This window comes from Schistocerca americana, chromosome 4 (assembly GCF_021461395.2).
Source record: "Schistocerca americana isolate TAMUIC-IGC-003095 chromosome 4, iqSchAmer2.1, whole genome shotgun sequence".
Classification (NCBI taxonomy): Eukaryota; Metazoa; Arthropoda; class Insecta; order Orthoptera; family Acrididae; genus Schistocerca; species Schistocerca americana.
The window spans coordinates 276,353,470-276,376,281 of NC_060122.1; the positions used below are offsets into that span (position 1 = coordinate 276,353,470).

The 22,812-nt window shown below is 37.5% G+C and overlaps 1 protein-coding gene across 4 annotated transcripts in view; it reads left to right on the top strand.

Moving 5' to 3' along the window:
* The window catches only part of LOC124614037 (bromodomain-containing protein 3-like), a 103,163-nt gene that overhangs the window by 49,480 nt on the left and 30,871 nt on the right, over positions 1 to 22,812 (top strand). For 2 of the 4 annotated variants that reach the window (XM_047142866.1, XM_047142867.1), the window contains exon 3: positions 8,999 to 9,256. The exons of the other annotated variants lie outside the window; for them this stretch is intronic. The gene's annotated coding sequence lies outside the window, so the exon portion shown is untranslated. The remainder of the gene's footprint in view (positions 1 to 8,998; positions 9,257 to 22,812) is intronic. 4 annotated transcript variants of the gene reach the window in all.

Consider the following 22,812-nt stretch of genomic DNA (forward strand, 5'->3'; position numbering starts at 1 on the left):
AATGCATCGAATTCAGTCTTCATAGCACCCATTCCTTCACATAGATTACTAAATTCTTTACTTTATGAATCGACCGTGGCATTTAACAAATCTAAAATTTCGCTCTGAGCCTTCAATTGAGCATTTAATCGAGTACTTAAAGCTTCACTCTGGGCATCTAATCGAGAGTTTACTGAGCCTATTTCTTCACTTAGAGTCCCTTTAAATTGTATACTCTGAGCTTTAGTTAGATTTACCAACTCGGACCAGTCAGGCACTTCAATGGTAACTTTCATAACCATGGCTGGTTCTAAAGTTTCCCCAACTTGCTGTATGTTATCCATACTTTTCCAAGCTTTAAACCTTGTGAGCATTTAAAAATTAACTTTAAGTATAATGACCACACTGCTAAAGTTCACTCAACAGTTTGTATCACTTTGTACAAAAACAATAAAGTTTTGTTTTATGCTCACCCGGCGTAGAATTTGCGGCGCATCTGTGAGCGGATGTGGAGGCAGGTCAGCACCGGTGAACAGCAACTGGTGCCGGTGGCGTTGGACATTGCTGTCCACGTCTGTGTCCCTGTGATTTGTGCCTGAACTGTATGCTCCCCGCACTGGATCTTCTTAGTCGAATCATTCTGGGCGTCTCTCTTCTTGGTGTAATACGTCGAGATTTTCTCTCCAGTTTTTAACCTTGTGACTCTCTCATGTCTTCCCTTTTTTTTACATTCACAAGTTCTCTCCATCCGGTATTTGGGCAGAATCCAGTTTCTTAAAATGGTTATGTACGGTTGCTATGGCAACACTTGATATCTTTTTCTCTTGTTTTTGTCTCAAAATTCATTTTTTCTCCGGTCCTTCCATACCGGTCGCCACATTCTAACGGTGTGGACGACAGAAGAGTGTGAAGTGTATGTATGCAACCTTCCCACCTCCTTTATACGAGTTGACTTACTTGCGTGTGCGCAGTTGATCTTCTTCGCTAGTTAGGCGGCTGCTGGAATCTCTACAAACTCCTTCTCCGAAGGATGATGCTAGTTAAGGAATATTGAAAATTCTCTCTCAACTTGTGAAATAAGTAGATACTCAAAGGTTACTTTTCATCAACTAACGATATATTAGAACTTCATACAGAACAAAATTCTCATTTCTCATGTTAACTTCTCGTAAGTCATTCATATCATCTCACGTCAGAAACAAAGTTAATCATATTTACAAATGAGTTGGCTTAAAATCCATGAATAGCAATGCACTAATAATAGCCACTGATACTATTATCAGAGCGTTACATAAATACTCCATGGTCCTCTCGTATGTACACACTAAACATCCATGGACTACCCGACAGGTACTTGTCGGTGCCCTTCGACCACCGCGTCTACATTCTTCCTGCTACTGAATTTAGACCTGCACACACAGACATGTGACGTGCAGTAGGTAGGATTCCACTCTCTCACACTCATATCTAAAATATCATGTGTTCGAGACGGTTGAAGGCCGAGTGGTTCTAGAATTTACACCGAAATCTAGGCACCTGCCACATTGTTGTCTAGTGGTATGTGGGTCAGTAATGTTGGTGCAGGTTGCATGACAAAGCACACTGAGAAACACTGTTAAACTGGGGAATGGGAGAAGGTCTGTACAAAAGTGGCTGAAAAGGAAACATTGCAAACATGGGACTCAGTTCCAGTGCTGTTGCAGTGCATCATCCCCACAAGGGATGCCGACCATGGCTACATCGTTCCAGGCAAAGACACAGATCGGCGGCATCAGGCACAGCCTAAGCAGAGCAATAGCTGGGTGACAGATGAGGTCCAGCGCTGCGGGAATGAAACTGTAGCCTCTTCACCAACTGATGTGTGGGCAGAGCCACCCACAGGAGAAGAGCCAGCCATGGTTTTAACATGCAGAGCTGCGTCAGGTGCCACCGGAGGATAATGTACACCAGGTGGCGAGCAAGACCGGATGCAGTTAATATGTACCTTATTCTTATTGTCAACTGTAGCAATCATTGCCGAGCTTGGCATGAAAAGATTCACTCTCAGGTAGACGAATGACAACAATTTTGTGAACACTGATATAAATGTACACTTCTCAGTTCTGAAATAATAATAATAATAGTAATAATAATAAGGATTGCATACAAAAGTCTTAATGAATAACCAGTTCACGGAAAAGTAGCAGAAAGTCTAATTCTGTAGGCAGAATTGTAGAATAACAGTCTCCGAATACGAGAACACTAGCTAGCCGTGGTACCTGTCTGAGATGCTCCATTGTAGAAGCCAACTCAGCTTAACGGTGGTGAGAAGGCAGCTCCCAGTTGCTTTGTAGACAGCTGTTCGCAGGCTAGCGTTTTTGCTACAACTCGGTACAAGGTTGGTGTTGAACTGCTGGGTGATAGTTGCTTTCCAGAGTGGCTCTTGATTTAGGAACTGTGAGTGTGGTCAGCGTAAACCTTGTGTGCGCCCCTGAAGTGATCTGCTGTTCCGTGATTGTGTGGCAGCATAAACACTGCCACATTGCATGGGTATGGTGCAACCTGTTTGCAAGCATGTGACATTGCAGAGGTAAAATAGTGCCCACAGTTTTATCACCATAGTCGTGGATGCACTCTGTGCTAGTGATGCAACAGGCATGGCACATCTTGTACCGGCTGCTAAAAATAACAAGTACAACACGTTGTCCCCATGTGGTTGTTGTCCAGAAAGTTTATTAACTTGGGAGGCGAGCACAGACGGTGTTCAGCTTGTAAGCACTTGGGATTGTTGCGGCAGACAGCACTTGAAGCTTGGCCACCTGCTAGTTGTGGATGTATGTTTGGTAGCTGAGGTGGTCAGCGAGTGGTTGTGTATACAGTATCCCTTCTTCCTTATGGAGATATAGCAGAGCCATCTAGATGGCAGCCGAAGAGGTTGGCAAATGGCAGCGGATACGGCCTGAATAGTTAAATCTTTCCTGATTGGCTTTTGGCAGCTATAGATGACTTGTTAAATTGTAGCTATTCCCCATTTTTTTACATAAGCTGATAGGATATCCGTAAATAAACTAGGTAGCTGTGGTTTTAGTGCTTTGCCATATAAATCTTTGTGGAAATGTAATTCTTACGTAACTTGAAGTATTGGTGTCCTTGGTATTTTTACGTTGTCAGTGTGTAGTTGCTATTTGCTTATTTGAAATAAAAAGTGCTGTTTGCTTATTTGAAATTAAAGAAAATTGTATGATGTTTCAGTATTTTGGCATTGTATTGTTATAGGCCAGACAGTAAACTTCAGGGAGACTTAAGTTCTATATTTATTATCTTACAAGTTAGCATCCGTCTTGAAACTATTAATTGGTCTGCACCTAATTATATTCTTTTTTTTTTCTCATTTGACTATGTTCATTAAAGAGCAAGGTAATTTGACATACCAGTGAGCTAACACTACTGTTACTTGCTAAAACTGGTGATAGTTATCTTCATATTTGGCTGTACACTTCTAGGAATTGCAGCATTTTCAAACTAGATTTGAGTTTTACGTAGCAAATAGTGCTATGGAAAAGATACATAAAAATTGTGACTCATTTATTCACACACAGCAGATCCTGAATTTTCATATGTTTCTGATAAGACAAATTACATGTTACGTTATTTACTTTTTGCAAATACAGAAATTTTTGCTGCTTCGCTTTTTGTGCTCTATAAGCATTGTCCTTCCCCAAATGCGCGAATAAGTGCAGTTTCTACTCCAGATCTGTAAAATAAATTCCTTAATCAGGTTAATAACAATTCTGATTTGCAAAATTGTCTCTTCGGCTCTAGACATGTGAATTTAATATATTAGACTAATACTGTAACCAGGTGGACATTTTAAAGCTCACGAGTTGTTGCATAGTTAACGAAACTAAAATTTTACCTCAGAGGATAAATATAAATAAGACTGTTGGTTGCTTCCATTTTAATTTGGAACCTGGACAGAGGCAGCTTAAGCAAAACTAATCAGGATTCTTTCAATGTTGCTGGCTTGTTCACTTTGTGTGATCCTAATACTTGATGATCTGGATTCAGTAACATCTGCTTGTGAGACTGTGTGACAATTTAATAATGGCATGATAGAAAGACTGTCACATATTAATGCATGTTTGAATGCTGAATTTAACATTTTGCTCTACCAGCCTGAGCTATGAGAGACTGTATCAAAGGTTTCGGTCTGTTTATTGTCTTCATGTATGACCGGAACTTCGTTTTCAAGTTGATCTTTCATTAGGATCTGACTATGAAAATTGATGTAGCCTTTATGTATAGTTTCCTCATAGGTGCATAAGTTGCCCTTAAGTTTTCTCATATCAGTTTCCCTACATCGTCTTTCGTAGCAAAATTTCAATAATATCAGTATGTGGGAAATTATCTGACTATAGTCCAATTAAAATTACTTGACATTTGACATCTGTTATTTGCCACTACAATGTTGCCAGGTGCGGCTCAGTTACAGGTGACACACAAACATGGTGGGTCACTTAACAAATGTTGTTAATAAGTAATGCAGAGCAATGTTGGTAGCAGCTGTCTTAATATAATGGAAATGCAAGGTGCTCTGTCAGCAGCTGATCTTAAAAATCAATGACTGAACTTCTGCAGACAATGCATTTTGTGCCCCTGAATTTAAACTCATGTCCTAACCCCAAGTACAGCTGTGTGGTGTACAATGTGAGGAAATGGCGGCCAACAATCTCAGACAGAACGAAAATCTCAGTCACTTTGTTCACAACAATTAAAGCTAACATCTACAAGCAAACCAAAGGAAATTTCAATTTCACTGCAAAAAGCAAACTGTAATTTCTTGCTATCACTGTTCGCCTGAACTGTCCTTGCACTGGCTACAGGAGCTGCCATGCTACCAGCTGGTGAGCAGTCCTGGTAGGCCTTTGTTTGCAGATTATCAGTGACAGATTCAGATTCCAAATGGATGAAGAATGATAGGAAAATAAATAAGAGCAACTAAAACCGCCAATACATTGATGAAAATGGCACAGCAAAGTAAAAGAAATTTTAAAAAATTACACTTAAATGAATGAACTGAATAAAAATAATAAACAAAAATTGGTTTGCAGTTGACAAGATTCGAACCAACGACCTTCTTGTACATCACTATGCCACTACACTGTGTTAGATTCCTATATTTGTGACTTTGACCATACAGTTGCAGTGATGGATTGGAGCCTTCAAAAATTTGGCTGCACACAATTTTGTGCGAAGCTTATTTAATGTAAGCTGACCTTTGTGATGATGATAATTGAATATGTCACACTGAATCAGGTCTTCTTCGGAAGGATTCAGTTGCATACAGTTAATGCTGGGTATGAAATGTGTATGTTTAGTTAGCTTTGTTGTGTGTCTTTGTTGTTTTTGTTGTGGTTACAGTTAATGCTGGGTATGAAATGTGTGTGTTTAGTTGGCTTCGTTGTGTTTCTGTGTTGGTTTTGTTGTGGTTATCATGTGTAATGAAATAAAAATTGCCAGACCCAGGATTCAGGACGCAAACATGTCAAGAAAGAAAGCCAATCAAGGAACTGAACGTGAAATGACCAATTGCTGTGGCAGTTTGGCAGCAGTTAAAAGTTCAGGCATGAAGTTGAGCATCCTGGAGGAAACTCCCTCCAGCACATGAAATGTCAACCGTCAAGTAATTTTAATCGTGCTATAGTACCATCGAACCAACATTTTTCATTACGTAACTTATTGCATTACATATTTATGTAGAATGTGGTTAATTATATGTGTGCACATTAACAAAACTCGTCTGTGTTTGATTAAAACTGTTTTTATTCATATTTCAGATTGGTTGTAACTGGTTGTCTTTTATGTATGCCAAACCACAAATACTGTCCTATATTTCTACCTTTAGTAACCATCATCACTGTAACAGTATTATAGTTACTAATTCCTGTATGAAAATATTGTCAAGAATATCAAGAATGTTTACAACGTGGTGAGGCTGTGATGGTAGTTGTTTTGAGGCAATTGTCTGATTTGTTCATTATTGCATCTTGGTATTCTTTTTCATTTCCCCTGTAACGTAAGTATAATATTCCTATCAAATGCAAGGTAAATTAAGGTTAGTCTCTACTAATACTGTACAGTCATTTCCATGATATTGAATTTAGGCTATCTGTGACTGACTACAGTTTGTATGTCTGAATCTATCAGCCAATAGGAACAATCTATCAGCCAATAGGAACAAGTGATTAATCACAACTCCACCACTGTTGGTTATTCACCTGGTTCACAGTTGGATTCAATTTGGACCTCACTTGGCCTATTTTTTCTATTTATTTCCACCGTACACATTGTGTTTGAGCTGCCTATATCGAGAAATGTCTTTCTTTACCTCTGTGGCTTTGCCAAAGGAAGGGCAGCTGCTTGAGGAGAAGTGGCAGGGACAGCTGGCTCATTCTCATCATCAGAATTAGGCAATGCCTCAAACATATTTATGGTTATTAATGATAAGAATTGTATGCTAGCCTACTGGTCATGTGCCACATGGAACTTTTCCTGCTAAATTGTCAGCCAGGTACTATCAGTTGCAGCTTGATGCCTGATTGTGAAGCTCTCATTGGGCAACATCAGCATTAAAATTTTAGCTCAAACAGACAATAAGTATAAACAAGACTGTTAGTTACTTCTATTTTAATTTGGAGCAGGGAAAGAGGCGATTCAGGCAAAATCTAATCAGATTTCTTTCAAGGTTGCTGGCTTGTTTGCTTTGTGTAGTCTTAATACTGGGTGACCTGGCTTCTATTACATCTGCTTATGAGACTGTGTGTCAGTTTAATGATGGTGTGGTAGGATGACTGCATGTTTGAATGCAGACTTTAACATTTTGTCTTACCAGACAGGTCTACGAGAGATTGTATCAAAGGTTTCAGTCAATTTATTTCTTTGTGTAGGACCGTAACCTCATTTTCAGGTTGATTCTTCATTAGTACCTGACTATTGAAAATTGATGTAGCCTTTATGTATAGTTCTCCTCATATGTGCACAAGTTACACGTCAACAATAGCACACTACCCACCACTGCACTACCAGCATAGTTTGCAGTGATCATACAAAGTTAGCAATGCAGCTTCCACCAGTTTTCAACATTTCCATTACGTTCTCATAGTGGCCACAATCCTGAAACTTATTTACTAGTGAAAGTTATATGTGAGCCTCTATCTTTCTAATATAAAAACAAGTGAAGATACTAAAAGGAATATGCAAGTCATAAGCTAATTGCCATTCTTCCCCACACAGAAACACGTAATAAAATAAACTTATTATTTGCTTCTGTACCATGCACAAACCAAGTACTGTGGATGCTGTAAGTAGAAATAGATTTCTGGATCACTTATGCCAGCTATATTCCATTTGCATTTCCATTTCCATTGCTCCTTCGCACATTGTATAACAACACACTGCATTCTCTGAGAGACATAAACATTTGTTAAAATGCTGGAAATAGCACTCACCTGATCACCTATGTTGTTTTCACAATTGTTGGCTTTGTGTTTTGTGTTGTTATTTTCGTCTCTGCAGTACACTTTTGCATTCTGTGCGTCAAAGAACATTTTATTGATTAAATTGCTTTTTTCAGTTCTTTGTAATTTAAGGGCCATTGTTACAGAATCCACGATGGAATGTGGGTCATAACATTCATACGATCATTTTGTTGTTCTACAGGGCACTGCATGTGTGTGCTGGGCTGTGTTAATGTATAGGTTCTGTCAGCTGTTTGTCGTTCAGTATTTTCTCCTTTGTGCAACAGAATATGCGCTCTTTTAAATAAATAGGCTCAACAGATCTACCTGACATGTAACTTGAGTTACCAGCTCCTTTGAATTGTTGATGTAATAGCTGGTTTTTAATTGTATTATTTTCTATTTGCTTGTAATAATAATTAAAAGATTTATATTTCCATTTTTACGGAGAAATTCATTTTCATGGTTGCCACTAAATTTGAAGTAAATAGGAAGTTATTGGTGAGTTGTTGAAAATAAGATAAGTTAGGAAGATATTGATGGATTCTTCTGAAAATAAGAAGGTAATCATAGCTTGATCAGAATTTTTTTCTCCTTATTTGAGGTTGTTTGTCTTAGTTCAGAGTTTACACACAAGTAGTGTTAGTCTTGTTTAGAAGGTTATGTGTATCAGTCACATTGTGTTAATGATTCCTTTCCCATTGAAAATTGTGCATTCTATGGTAATTTCATATTGTCTTGTTGCTGACCCAAAAAAGTTTCAATGTATTAAATAGATGCTTACTTTAAGAGCACATTCTTAAGACTACAGAATGTCATTGTTTTCTTTCAGAAAACCCTTGCTGAATTTGATAAATAATATATGAGATAATGAAAATGCCTAGCCAGTCATATAGAAAGGTAGAAGGGAAAGCTGAATTTTGTTAATTTATTCATGAATATAATTGTGTGATTTCCAATTCTTTTTAATTGTAATATTTAAGGTTGACAACAGTTTCTCACGTGAATATATTAAAAACTAGTCAGTTACTGACAAAAACAAGAAAATTACTTGCATAAAACATCCTTCAAAAAATACAAAATTCGCCGAGTCATTGAGTTAGTCAGACCTCAAAAAGAAATAGTATAACTTGAGTCATTGTTACCTATTGCATACCTTTTATCCAAGAAATCATTCATTGCAGTTGTGAATGTTAGCTGAATGTTGGTAATTCTATTTTTACTCATTTCAGTTTATTTGTTGTAGGGTCACTATTCGAAATCATCACAGTGGATGGCAGATTTTTGTTTACTTTCTCGACATTTGAGAGATTTGTAGGTTATTGTATTGACTGCAACTAGCCAGTGTTATTCAATTTGTAGGGCTCTTCTCATCATGGGAAGCACATCAAATTAAAAAGCACATACTATTAGAATGTCACAAGTAACACATCCCATCGGAAACTTTGTTACTGCGCTAACATATCATCAGTTGTTCTCAGTTATTGATAATGAAAACGATTCCATTTCTTGACGACTCGCAGGCAGAATTGGTTGCGGTGCCAGTAGCGGAAGCTTGTGTGAAGTACTGACCAGGAGGAAGGTTTGGCGGGAGATGCTGTAGTACTTGCCAGCCACGGGGCAGGTGGGCCTCGTTGCGTGTGCCATCATGATCCGCGGCGAACGCTCACAACTGCTGCTGCTGACTGGCCAGTCACAGCTGTAGTTGGACATCCACACGGTGCTCTCTCAGAAAAACCTACTGCGTTCACATCTGTTGTCTGCGGTTTACAATTAAGCAGGTGATTGCTATATCTCAGCACTAGTTTCTTTATCTTTGCGTGCTCACCATTCCCATCACCTTTGCCCAGTTTGTGATAGAACTGTTCATGTAGTTTAGTCTGTTTATTGCCATAGGATTTGGAATATGTTCTAATGTCGTATGTTACGGTAAACAATTACAGTTCTCACTAGTCATCAGTATTTCTTTGTAGAGCTGTACTTTTTCATACTGTTAATGGAGAGAACTCACTACCATATTATTTCATTATATTGTCATTATCTTGTGTGTGATTACTGTCATTAAAACCTAACCTTGTTTCTTGCTTCGTTCTGCAGACTTTTTGCACTAATGCTGTGCTATTTGTAGATAAACCATAACTATTTTTCTTTACAGGTTGGATTTTCTGTGCATTCTTACATTTTTTTAGTATACTCTGGTGTTAACTCTTTTTTTTTTTAAATAATGTCATCCACAGGCCTGCCGGTTTGAACTGTGTTTGTGTAGGTGTCACCTACCTTGACCCTGGTTTTTTTATATGTATGTCAGTTGGTAAATATAAAAACCCTAATTTTGACAACAACAGAACTTGCATTAACATAACCCATTTCATTGGTTCTCTTATTTCTCATCATTTTTTGTTTATAGTTTCACGAAGAATTTCAACGTTCCATGTGTCTAGTATTTAGAGAATGTATTGACAAGAAAAGGTTTCTGGACTGGGTGTCTACCATAAATATTATTTGAATGTGTCAGGTAGTATTAAATGTTTATCTTATGTTATCATTTTCTGTTATTGGAGTTGAAAGCAGATGTGCAACTGATTTGCTCAGTATAAGTATATTTAAAAAAAAAAAACCCACACCTTACATATCGGAATTGCATACATGCTGAAATTATGTTTGAATCAGTACACAGAGCAAAGTAAATGAAGGGAAACAGTTCTGTTTTGTTATGAAGGGGAAAAGTTAATAAAAATTAAGTGATTTTATCCAAATATAGGGAAGAGATTGTTTTCGCAAAGAGTTTCGGATGCTTAGCAAATGCAAACATCATCTGTAGGGGGACACATCAACTGTTGTAAGTAATTGTACATAACACTGCATATTAATGGTTACAATTATCATTACAAGGCATCATCTCTAGTTCATCTTCTGTTGTTTCAGTTCTAGGCTTACAGCTCACTTAACTTTGCACACAGTAGTATTGTTTATGACTGATATTTCAGTTTTTGAATCTGAGCGAAGTGTTTGAAACACTGTACTCATATTTGGGAGGATCTGGGTTCAGATGCCTTTCCGGGAGTCAAAGATTTAGGTTTTGTGTGGTTGCATTTAATTTGAGTAAGTCAAATGCTACGATGTTTCCTTTGAAATGGACATGGTCAGTTTTCTTCTCCTCTCGTGTTCTATTAGTGACCGTGTTCAGCGTCTGTTAACCACATCATTAATGAGACATTGAACTCCAAATTTCCTTCTTTATCCTTTTGGTACAAATAATACCGTTTCTTGTACAAATAATACCATTTCTTGATCCTCCCTCTCGTTTTGTACTAGATGTATAAAAAATTCTTTGGGAGTCTTTGGAGATTTGAACTGTGTGGCCGAGGAGGGGCATCTAAATACTTCATTCTTTAATCATTTTCATGTGACTTTATCAATCAGCACCAATCTATTGAATAAACTTGCATTCTATATAAGCTTTGTTCTCTTACCTGTTCATGTGACCTGGCTCACAACACAGCAGTGAGAACCGTCTGGCTCATGGCAACATATGATGGGAATGGAGGGGTGGGGGGACGGGAGGGGGGAGAGGGGTCAGAACAATATAGCCCCACAATGAGTGTTAATTCTGTGGCCGATAATGTCATGTTATATATAGCTGTATCATTTCACTGTGGCTCATTAATGCATTTTGTCGCAGATTTAGTTTTTAATACTGTTGTACAGGGTGGGGCAAATGAAATTGGACCAGAGAGCAGAGTTCCAGGGTACAAACACAGGAGAGGAAAGGAAATACAGTACTAAACTGACTGTAGCATGTGACGTCTGCCTGCTTGCTGCCCCCCTCCCCCTCCAACTGCCCCCGTGTCGATGTACTGCGTTGATATACTGGCTGAAAAATGGGGGGGTGGAAGTCAGACACAGACTACTTTAAATGATGTAACCATCAGGTGCACAGTTACGTTTTACAGTTGTTTACTTTTGCTGTTCAACCCCCCATATACACATTTAATATAGCCAGTGCACTGTTGTTTAACTTTCGATAAGCCTCATTAATAGTTTGCAGGTGAACATCCACATACTGCTACAATAGTTTACTATTGAACATATACAAGCAGTAAAAACCTAACCACACAGTTCTTCTTTAAGAATAACAAGGTACGTATGGAACAGACACTGTCATTGTTTTAACACACAGCCTAATTGTGTTACACTTATTTCATGGATGCATTGTTGATCTAACAAATACAGGTTCCTCGTCTGAATACAGTACATCTGTCATTTCTTCCATTTTTCCATTGAGGGTTAATGTATTAAGGGTGCCAATATTTAGGTTATTTTTTAGTCCAGTTGGTTTCATTATCTTGTACTGATGAATATCATCAGGTCTCCCATCATTTGCACCAGTACTTGAAGAAGCAGTGGGGTCAAATCCTGAGTGGTTCGTTCCAAGGCTCGTCTGTGTTTTGAAAGCAATATATGAAGACTTTCCTACTGGCTTGCTAGGCCTAACGTAAGCAAGGATTTTCTGTTGGTGTTGTCTCGCTTAGCCTTTGGAGTTTCTCCTCCACCACAAGGCAGTGGTTCCCTTCTCATTTAATCCCCAGAAAGGAGGGTTGCCTCATCTGCCAGCTACGCCGTTCCGAAGTCTTCCTTCTCCGCCGTTGCTGCCATTAAGGTCTTCACCCGTAACCCTGGGCATGGGTTCCGTGTTATACCCCACGGGATTGGGTCCCTGCCTGAACTCAGCCATCCTAGCACTCCGGCCTACTGAAGTGTAGGATGCCCATCCCCGCGACGTGGACGTGCCAGGCAGGAATTACCCCAGTGGAGGAATAGGGAAGGGCATCCTACCTCCCTGGAGCCAGGTTAATGATTGTGTATGGTGCCACAATCAAAGGGCTGTTAAGAACCCTTTTTCTCAGAAACAGGTAGAGGTGACAACTTCAAATTTATGTCACATATTAAGACCCATGGCGTTTATGGCAATTCAATTAAAAGAGTTGGCCATTTATGTTGTATATTTTAATACTCAAAAACTCACTCATCAAAACCTATCCTGTTGACCAACAATCACAAGAAGCAATGTTTCACAGTACAAATAATGTCAATTATCTGAAACTTGTTAAATTGTAATAATATAACATAAAAATGTGTGTTGCCATTTGTACACGCATAAATTGCATTCATCATCCACCAGAAGAGCAATAGATGAACATTACTGCATGCAAACATAAAATGTAAGATGTAATCACGTTTTAATAAGTAAATAAAAATGTTATGTTATATCTTCTCTCTCTGCGTATATAAACTGAAGTCCCCTGCTTGCTTCTTTTTATATCGATAACAGGGAAGAGTCGTTGAGATTATCGATTCCCAGGAAGGATGAACTATATGCACACATAATTAAGTTTGTACAGAACACTCAGTGCACGAGGCGCCCCCCCCCCCCCCCCCCCAAAAAAAATAAAATTAGTAAGCTTTGATAGGGTCAAATAAGTTGCTAGCTCTTGCTACTTAGCTGTCCAAGTTGTTGTCTGCAGCAGCATTGACAAAGCAACTCTACATGCTATTTTTCCATTGCTGTTGGTGTAGAGACTGAAGAAGTGTGTTGGACATAAGCGGGCGGTCAATGACACATGGAATATGTAAAATCCTGACCACCAACTTATTTTGTTTACCGTTTGAAAGTCACTTATTGACAATGCGTATCCAAAAAGTATGCAATTCGGTTGATGATTTTATTTATAGTGAACTGTCTGCGCAGTTTTGGCACTGTCCCTGCTGCTCTCATATGTCCTTGCTTTGCAAGACGACTTCAGGTGCCCTAGTATCTTCCAAGGTGTTTTGAAACACTGTTTACATGATCGAATTGTGATTTAAGGTGGTGTTGGAATGGGTTGAAATGTTCCAGTTTTCTTTACTTGATAGAACTTTCTTAAAATTCATTTTCATGGATTTTGTATATTGCAGGAATGTTATGACTGATTAAAATCAAAACTTTGTTTTATCATCGAGAGTAACTGAACATTTAGTAAGTTGAAAATAAAAATTTGGGAGTAATAGAAAATGCTCAATTATTTAATTAATATTTCGTTTCTCTCTCTCTCTCTCTCTCTCTCTCTCTCTCTCTCTCTCTCTCTTTTGTGTGTGTGTGTGTGTGTGTGTGTGTGTGTGTGTGTGTGTGTGGGCGCGCACGCGCCTTCTGTAGTGTATATGTTGAGGAGGCATAACAATTCACATTCTATGTGATGTTCCAGTTATTGGTCTGTATGATGTAGTACTAAACTCAGAGCTATTGTACAGAAGTTCCATTTTTCTTAGCAGTAATTTACATTGTACTCTGGTATAAAATACAATACACATTGATTGGTAATACATTAAACTTGTCAGTTGTACTATCTGTCACAATTATAAATTCTTCAATTTTTCATTGTAATGAAACCGAGTGGGTGCTTGACCAATTTGCCAAACATATAAGCTTACCTCTTTTGAGTAATTTGAGAAATCATGGCAACTACTAGTCATTGTGTTGGTGGGAGCTACATAAAAGTAATTGAATATGTTTGTTACCACAAGTCAATTTTATCGTTCGCGTAAGTAGATCCCCATTAATATTTCAATACTTCATCCGCTGAAATATTAACCGCATAAGTTTCTTTGTTAAGAATATACAATTAATGCACAGTATTCTCTCTTCAATTTCCACCTACTGCAACCATGGTGGATTGTAAGCTAAATGATGAATAAAAGTTCGGAAGGAAAATGATATTGGCACACCTATAGGTAATGTTTTGTGTGTCACAGTTTACAAGTTGCTATGAGCTAGTCGGGTATGTTTATAGAAAAAGATGTATTTCCATAGCGAAATATGGCATTCCTTTCACAGTATCCTCAGAAATGCTACCAACATTAGCTACATTTGGATGGAAGTGAAAATTTTTATGGCCAGCAGTAAGACTGTTTTCAAGGTAAAAAACGTTTTTTGACAATTTTTTTCAAGTAAGTTGATTTATCCCGGAAGGATGATTTCTTAAAACTTGTGAGCAAATGATAATGCCTTTGCCTTGTTTGGTCGTAGGGCACTGATTCATGAAACTGTTTTTGTTAATGATTTGTTTAATGCATGAAATGTTGGACCCACATCACATCTAACATAACAAATTGTATAAAAATCATTTGAATTCTCTTTAGCCATTAATTTTTTCCCTTCTACCAGTCAACAAATGTAGAACCTCATCTTGCACAAAGCTTTCTTACAGAAAATTCTTCATGTAAACTATAAGGTACTCATTTTTCTGTTATGGCTATGCTATCAACTATTTCATATACATTTAATATCATTTTTCAATGTTTTCATGTGTCATTGCAGTTTTCGGATTACTCTTATATAGATCTCCTTCATTATAAATACCTAGAGGTTTGAATTCATCCAGCCATAAAAGAGCCAACTCCTTATAATTCATGAAAAAAATAAAAAATAATTACTGCATTATATCTCAGTATATCCTACATAAAATTTCACGCAACAAAAAAATGCTCCCTTGTCCCTTTTACCCATTGCATGAACAGAAATCATTTATTATGGTAAAAATAAAGTTAAACCTTGGAACATCTTAACATAGAAGTATGAGTTATTGCAAATTGGACAGTGATACTATGATGTTCAGTGGCTGCATGTACATTGTGTCTAATGAAGGAGTCCCCACTACAAAATTAAATGTCTGAAAAACTAAGATTGATACAGTGCAACAAAAGGTATGTTTATAGTGAAAGCTGTAAGCGTTTTATATAGAAGTTTCAGAATGGTCATAAAGCTGCTTACAGATAGCACTGTATGCTGTGCAGCTTGTACAGTGTCTGTGTGCTTAATTAACCTTGTCTTCGCAGTCACATCACAATCTTTACAAATGACCACCATTCACAGTATGGAAGTGGTGCAAATGAACAATGAAATTTGCATCACATCCTATAATGTTTCAGTGGAAATGTATGCAGATGCCACACAGATTGTTCAAGTTTGTACAATGTGGTGGAATGGCTCCAGTAGGCGTGATGTGGTCTGGCCTTATCTTGAATTAACCACTCGGTGCCTGGTCGATCATCCAGCACTAGCTGTGTGATGACAGATTGTTCCAAAATTCCAGTGTAATATTCACTGGTGATCGTTTCTCACATGAGAAAATGGACCAGTAATGCCTATGCTGCACTCTGCAGCCCAGACAGTTATATGGGGAGAATACAGTGATTTCTCTTCACACAAATGAGGATTTCGGAAACCCCAGAATTGACAGTTTTGTTTATTTACTAGTGAATTCGGATGGAAGTGTGCTGCATCTGTGAACCATATGCAGTCAGCTTCAAATCCTTCATTACCAGTCGTGAGAAACTGGTTTGCAAAGTCAGCTGTCTTTTGAACAGCTCGTACAGGCATGGCCTGATTGCTTAGCGTTTTGAATGTAATTATGTGCAGTGTCTGTCTCAATATTTTCTGCATGCTGTAGTGCTTAAAACCAATCTCTGCTGCAATTCTTCAGATGGATTTCATTGGATTTTGCTAAATAATTCTAGAAACTGTGGTGACATTTTCAGGAGTAACTACTGTTTGCATGGGGGCTAACATTCTTCGCCCGATCATCAGCCATGCTGCCTGTCCATTGCAATTTGATGAATATCTTGTGAATGATTTTTGCACAAGGACTTGTTGGAGCATTAAATTCTGTTTTAAAACTGTGCCTTTTTTCTGTAGGACTGTGTTCTAACCGTGGTTTACCAGTAGCAGAAAAACCCACTCTTCATTGGAATACCTGTTTCATCCTGTTCCTTCAGCACACTAACCTCCTTTTGCTTTTCAGGCTGTTTTGAAACCTGTATAACTTGTGCATAAAATTCTTACAGCTTTCATAATAAACATACTGTTTCTTCCACTCATCTATCCATCTTAGTTTTTAAGATATTCGATTTTGAAATTGGAGCTTCTTTGCTGGGCACTCACTGGACATCCTGTATATGCTGTATACATTTTGCTCCCAGTGTTTGTGAGAATTTAAATAATGAAGCCTGCCTTATGTTCTGGTGCAACCCAGGGCATTTGATACCTTTCCTACTTGAATAAACATTTCTTTTAAGAACAGAGATTTGACATGGGTTCTAATAGGTATGAGAAACAGTGCTGATGTACATAACCAATATGTTTTTCCATGGCCTTTTTCAGTCATCTGATATCTTTCCACAAAACTGTACCGTATGAAACATTTGATAAGACCACAAACTTTCTTGATGTGCCATTGTCGTAATTCCTATTTATTTTCAGTTCTAAGTATATTTCGATCTTTCTTTTAACTTCAGCATTATGCATGTGTTTTTATTGCTCATAATAAACAGGCAAACAAAAAGACCGCTATACATTTAAACTTTCGGCCAAAAGACCTTCTGAAATAGATAACGCGCGCGTGCGCGCGCACACACACACACACACACACACACACACACACACACACACACACACAAAAAGTGATCACTGTCTATGGCTGCTGTGGCTGGACTGCAGACAGCAGCTGCACCTGGCAGGAGCAGGAATCTGTTGTTAATCCATCCTGGACTTTCCATTTTTTGCTTATAGCGGATCACCAGACTGTGATAGTGTACAAAAAGACTTGTACTTTTTACTACAACAGTATACTGTTAATGGGAAGTAGTATGGAACCATGTCCAGTTGTTGTTGTTGTGGTCTTCAGTCCTGAGACTGGTTTGATGCAGCTTTCCATGCCACTCTATCCTGTGTAAGCTTCTTCATCTCCCAGTACCTACTGCAGACTACATCCTTCTGAATCTGCTTAGTGTATTCATCTCTTGGTCTCCCTCTACAATTTTTACCCTCCACGCTGCCCTCCAATACTAAATTGGTGATTCCTCAATGTCTCAGAACATGTCCTATCAACCGATCCCTTCTTCTAGTCAAGTTGTGCCACAAACTCCTCTTCTCCCCATTTTTGGTCAATACCTCCTCATTAGTTATGTGATTTACCCATCATCTTCAGCATTCTCCTGTAGCACCACATTTCGAAAGCTTCTATTTTCTTCTTGTCTAAATTATTTATCGTCCGCATTTCACTTCCATACATGGCTACACTCCATACAAATACTTTCAGAAACGACTTCCTGACATTTAAATCTATACTCGATGTTCACAAATTTTTCTTCTTCAGAAATGCTTTCCTTGCCATTGCCAGTCTACATTTTATATCCTCTCTACTTCGACCATCATCAGTTATTTTGCTCCCCAAATAGCAAAACTCCTTTACTACTTTTAGTGTCTCATTTCCTAATCTAATTCCCTCAGCATCACCCGAGTTAATTCGACTATATTCCATTACCCTTGTTTTGCTTTTGGTGGTGTTCATCTTATACCCTCCTTTCAAGACACTATTCATTCTGTTCAACTGCTCTTCCAAGTCCTTTGCTGTCTCTGACAGAATTACAATGTCATCGGTGAACCTCAAAGTTTTTATTTCTTCTCCATGGATTTTAATACCTACTCCGAACTTTTTTGTTTATTTTATTGCTTGCTCAATATACAGATTGAATAACATTGGGGATAGGCTACAACCCTGTCTCACTCCCTTCCCAACCACTGCTTCCCTTTGATGTCCCTCGACTCTTATAACTGCCATCTGGTTTCTGTACAAATTGTAAATAGTCTTTCGCTCCCTGCATTTTACCCCTGCCACCTTCAGAATTCCAATCAACATTGTCAAAAGCTTTCTCTAAGTCTACAATTGCTAGAAACGTAGGTTTGCCTTTCCTTAATCTTTCTTCTAAGATAAGTCGTAGGGTCAGTATAGCCTCGCGTGTTCCAACATTTCTATGGAATCCAAACTGATCTTCCCCGAGGTCGGCTTCTATCAATTTTTCCATTCGTCTGTAAAGAATTCGTGTTAGTATTTTGCAGCTGTGACTTATTAAACTGATAGTTCGATAATTTTCACATGTGTCAGCACCTGCTTTCTTTGGGATTGGAATTATTATATTCTTCTTGAAGTCTGAGGGTATTTCGCCTGTCACACATCTTGCTCACCAGATGGAAGAGTTTTGTCAGGGCTGGCTCTCCCAAGGCTGTCAGTAGTTCTAATGGAATGTTGTCTACTCCTAGGGCCTTGTTTCGACTTAGGTCTTTCAGTGCTCTGTCAAACTCTTTACGCAGGATCATATCTCCTATTTCATCTTCATCTACATCCTCTTCCATTTCCATAATATTGTCCTCAAGTACATTGCCCTTGTATAGACCCTCTATATATTCCTTCCACCTTTCTGCTTTCCCTTCTTTGCTTAGAACTGGGTTTCCATCAAAGCTCTTGATATTCATGCAAGTGGTTCTCCTTTCTCCAAAGGTCTCTTTAATTTTCCTGTAGGTAGTAACTAACTTACCCCTAGTGAGATAAGCCTCTACATCCTTACATTTGTCCTCTAACCATCCCTGCTTAGCCATTTTGCACTTCATGTCGATATCATTTTTGAGACGTTTGTATTCCTTTTTGCCTGCTTCATTTACTGCATTTTTATATTTTCTCCTTTCATCAATTAAATTCAATATTTCCTCTGTTACCCAAGGATTTCTACTAGCCCTCGTCTTTTTACCTATTTGATCCTTTGCTGCCTTCACTATTTCACCCCTCAAAGCTACCCATTCTTCTTCCACTGTATTTCTTTCCCCCATTCCTGTCAATTGTTGCCTTATGCTCTCCCTGAAACTCTGTACAACATCTGGTTCTTTCAGTTTATCCAGGTCCCATCTCCTTAAATTCCCACCTTTTTGCAGTTTCATGTGCAGTTAAGATCCCATACCTCACCAGTGTTTGTATGCATCTTTTTCGAGACCATGCTTCACCTCCTGCTCTGCTTCTACATTTTTCTGTTTCCAATCTCACATTTACAAGAGTTTATTCACCTAATGCAGTGAGGAACTCTTTGAATTAAAATAAACCAGGAAGTTCATGAACCAACAATTTTCCATGCTTATTTCATTGTTACCTCATTGACCATGCATGCAAATACTTTGGGAATAGTTTTAACCATTGTGCAGTTTTAACCATTGTGGCACCTAGGTTTGTTGTTTCTTCTATCAGATAACTGGCTTGTCTCCCTCATTGCATTTGCCATGATCTGTCTGACTACTCACTTCAGTGTGGACTTGGAAGCAGGTTTGTAAACTTCCTTAGTGCAAAAATTACAGTAGTAATTAAGATTTCAAATTCTACTTATCCAGTTTTATCTTAATACTAACAGATAAGTGATACAGTTAAGGTTGGACAGATAATTATCGAGTTACAAAAAGACATGATTTAAATTGTCAAAATTACTATGAAATATTCAAGCTAGGATCTGATTGTTGAAAAGGGATTGTTTTGTGATTAGCATTGGATGAGAAGTTTCTGTTCTCTGACTCTTGGATATTTTAGAAAAATTCCAGTGATTTAGACTTCTCAAATTTTGAACGATAGAATAATGGTTCTAGTTGGCACACTTCTTCAAAAAGATAAAAGCTGTTTTAGAGAAGGATGTTTGTGTAGTGACAATATCTTTACAGTAAAATGATTTTTGGGCAAAATAAAGAGAATTTAATCTTGAACCATGCATTGTTTTTATAGATTTTGAGAAATCTTTCAGTCAAATTGGTTGAAATATGGAGAATAAGGAGTGACTAAGGCTTCCCCAAATCTCGTAAGATAAATCAAATATTTATATTGTGAAACAAAAATTGTGCGAAGTACAGGAGCAAAAAGGGCAGGTGAGAGAGGCATGTTCTATTTCCGGCATTCTTTTTGATAATTATATTGAGAGTGTTCTTAAAAATTAGAAATGAAATTATCCACAAATTAGATAAACACACTAATCTAAGTGCGTCACTATTTGCAGATGAAATCATAGTATTACAAGAAAGTGAAGGTGGTCTACAGCTAGCAGTACATCGACTGACAAAATATATACAGAATACAATCGTATTACTTAAGACAAAAGTTATGGCATTTCAAGGTAAAACACAGTTCAGTCAAAGATAGTAATTAACAACAATAATTAACAACAAAATAATTAAAAAGGTGCCGTTTTTTAAGTATGTAGCCTGTGACACAAAGTATGATTTTGTAACAATTTACAAGCAAAGCTGCACTAATTTTAAATGCTTAACTACAAAGCAAAACTAAAAATACAAAAATTAAATTTTATAAAAGAATGGTGTTACTGTTGTATGGAAGCAAGAGTTGGACAAATAAAAGGAAAGATGACAGCAAACTGCAAGCACCAAACATTAGATTCTTTAGGGAGTGAAGAGCTGCATAAGGAGAGAAATTAAAACTTCCGTAAGAAGTTGAATCTGTATGCTGTTAATGGAGAAACAGGGAAAACAACATGTGAACAGAAAGAGATGCAGAAGGCTACCCAAGAAAATCCTGAACCTATCTGAACTGAAGGAAAGATGTAGATCACCAAGGAAGGTGGAAATAAACTATGTGAAGATGTAACCAGATGATTAAGACTTGTATGTAAGATGACATTGTCGTCAACTGTAAACACAGTAACTTGTAAAACTGTGTGAATTAAGGAGGAGGAAAAACTGCATGTTAAATTGACTTTTTGTTTTACTGTCCACATTGGATTGCAGTTTTTTTAGTGTAAGCAGTAGCCTTCTCGGTATAACAGTCTTAATTCCTTCAGTGATCCTCATTTAAGGTACCGGCAGCCTTCTGGATTTCTGCCTGTGGAAAATGGCTAGTTTGCTTGTTCATGTTCTTACAGTAAATCACATACTACAGAGTTACTCCAAAGGTTCTGATTTCTATTATCAATCAACATTGTGGTACTTAGTCAAATATGTTTTTAAAATCTTGGGAGATTATAACTGATATTATTCCATACACACTTATACCTCACCTTACAGCCTAGATACATTGTGTAAAATTTAGCAGTAATGCGATAAACCGTATAACGAACCGAATCAATAATTTTTATACAAACCCATACAGATGTAATTTGATCTGTTCCATTTCTTTATAAAATATTTAATCTGTAGTTCATAGAGCATTTTTTGTTTCTATTTCCTATAAAAATGCCTACTTGAAAATGAAAGTACAAAACAATGTAGTAATAAACAGAAATTGAAAAAATAAATATGTAAATTAAAAAGAATCACTTGCCGATATTTAAACACACAATAAAAATGTATTTAGAAACTGTCTTCATCTAATGACAGACATTAACATGAAGAATGACTAAGCTATTATATTCTTCCGTCCTCACTCTTTGCTAGTGTTATTGACTGAGCTTAAAATATTTGTGCATAGTAATCTGCCTTGCCCTGCTTTCTTACAGGCAATGGCTAAGTTTACTCCTTGAGAAACTTTAATTCTGAGTTCTTCATTGGAATCATTTTGAAGAAGGATGTTTATTTACTGCTCAAAAGTAAGAAAACACATTTGACAAGTTCTTTACATTAGCTGTAGGCACACAGCAGGCTGTGGCTCTTCATCACGTGCTCGTTCTGTTTCTAATTAGATCAGTTCATCATTTGAAGAGATTCTTCTCTGTCATCATCTACATGGTCAATAAGACCATTTTCCTCCAAACCAAGATGGGTTCCTAATTTTAGAGAAACAACTTTAGGTTCATTATTTTTTATGCGTTCTGGACAGACTTTTTTCCAAACTTGGTTCAATGTGGTTGATTTTAATTCCATCCATGCTTCACTAATGTCTGCACTGCCTTAGGTGTATTTTTTCCAAAACTGTTTTATTCAAGACGCATCATCAGTTTGGTGTATAAGCAGATAATTTTTACCGAGCTCTGGAGCATTATCCTTGTTGCTTAAATATTTGTCCTTCAGCCTTTTTTTGTTTACTTCTGGGCGAAAGTAATTTTTAAAATGGTCTTCAAAGAGAAGTTTATCTCATCCTACCTTTCTTGTTGTATCTTCAGATGTAAGGCAATTGTTTTTTGTTCAGTCCTATGAAACACTTTGGATTTTAGGAGAGAGATACTAAAAGTGGTTGTAACTTAAAATCACCTGCAGCATCAAGGAGCAAAGTTAACTGTTCATTTGATATTTTATACCCAGATGCCAACCTTTCACATTTTGAAATGTAAGTTCTTTCAGGCATGTGCTTCCTACAGAATCCTATCTCATCTACATTGAAAACTTGTTCAGGTCAGCATCCACCTCTTTAATTAATTCTTTTCAAAATGTTGGGATATTATTTAGCTGCATCATCATATGCTATAGTTCCTTCACCTCTCATTTTTTTAGTTGTGCAAATTGCAGAAATTTTTGAATTTTTTCAAACCATCCTTGGCTACTTTGAAA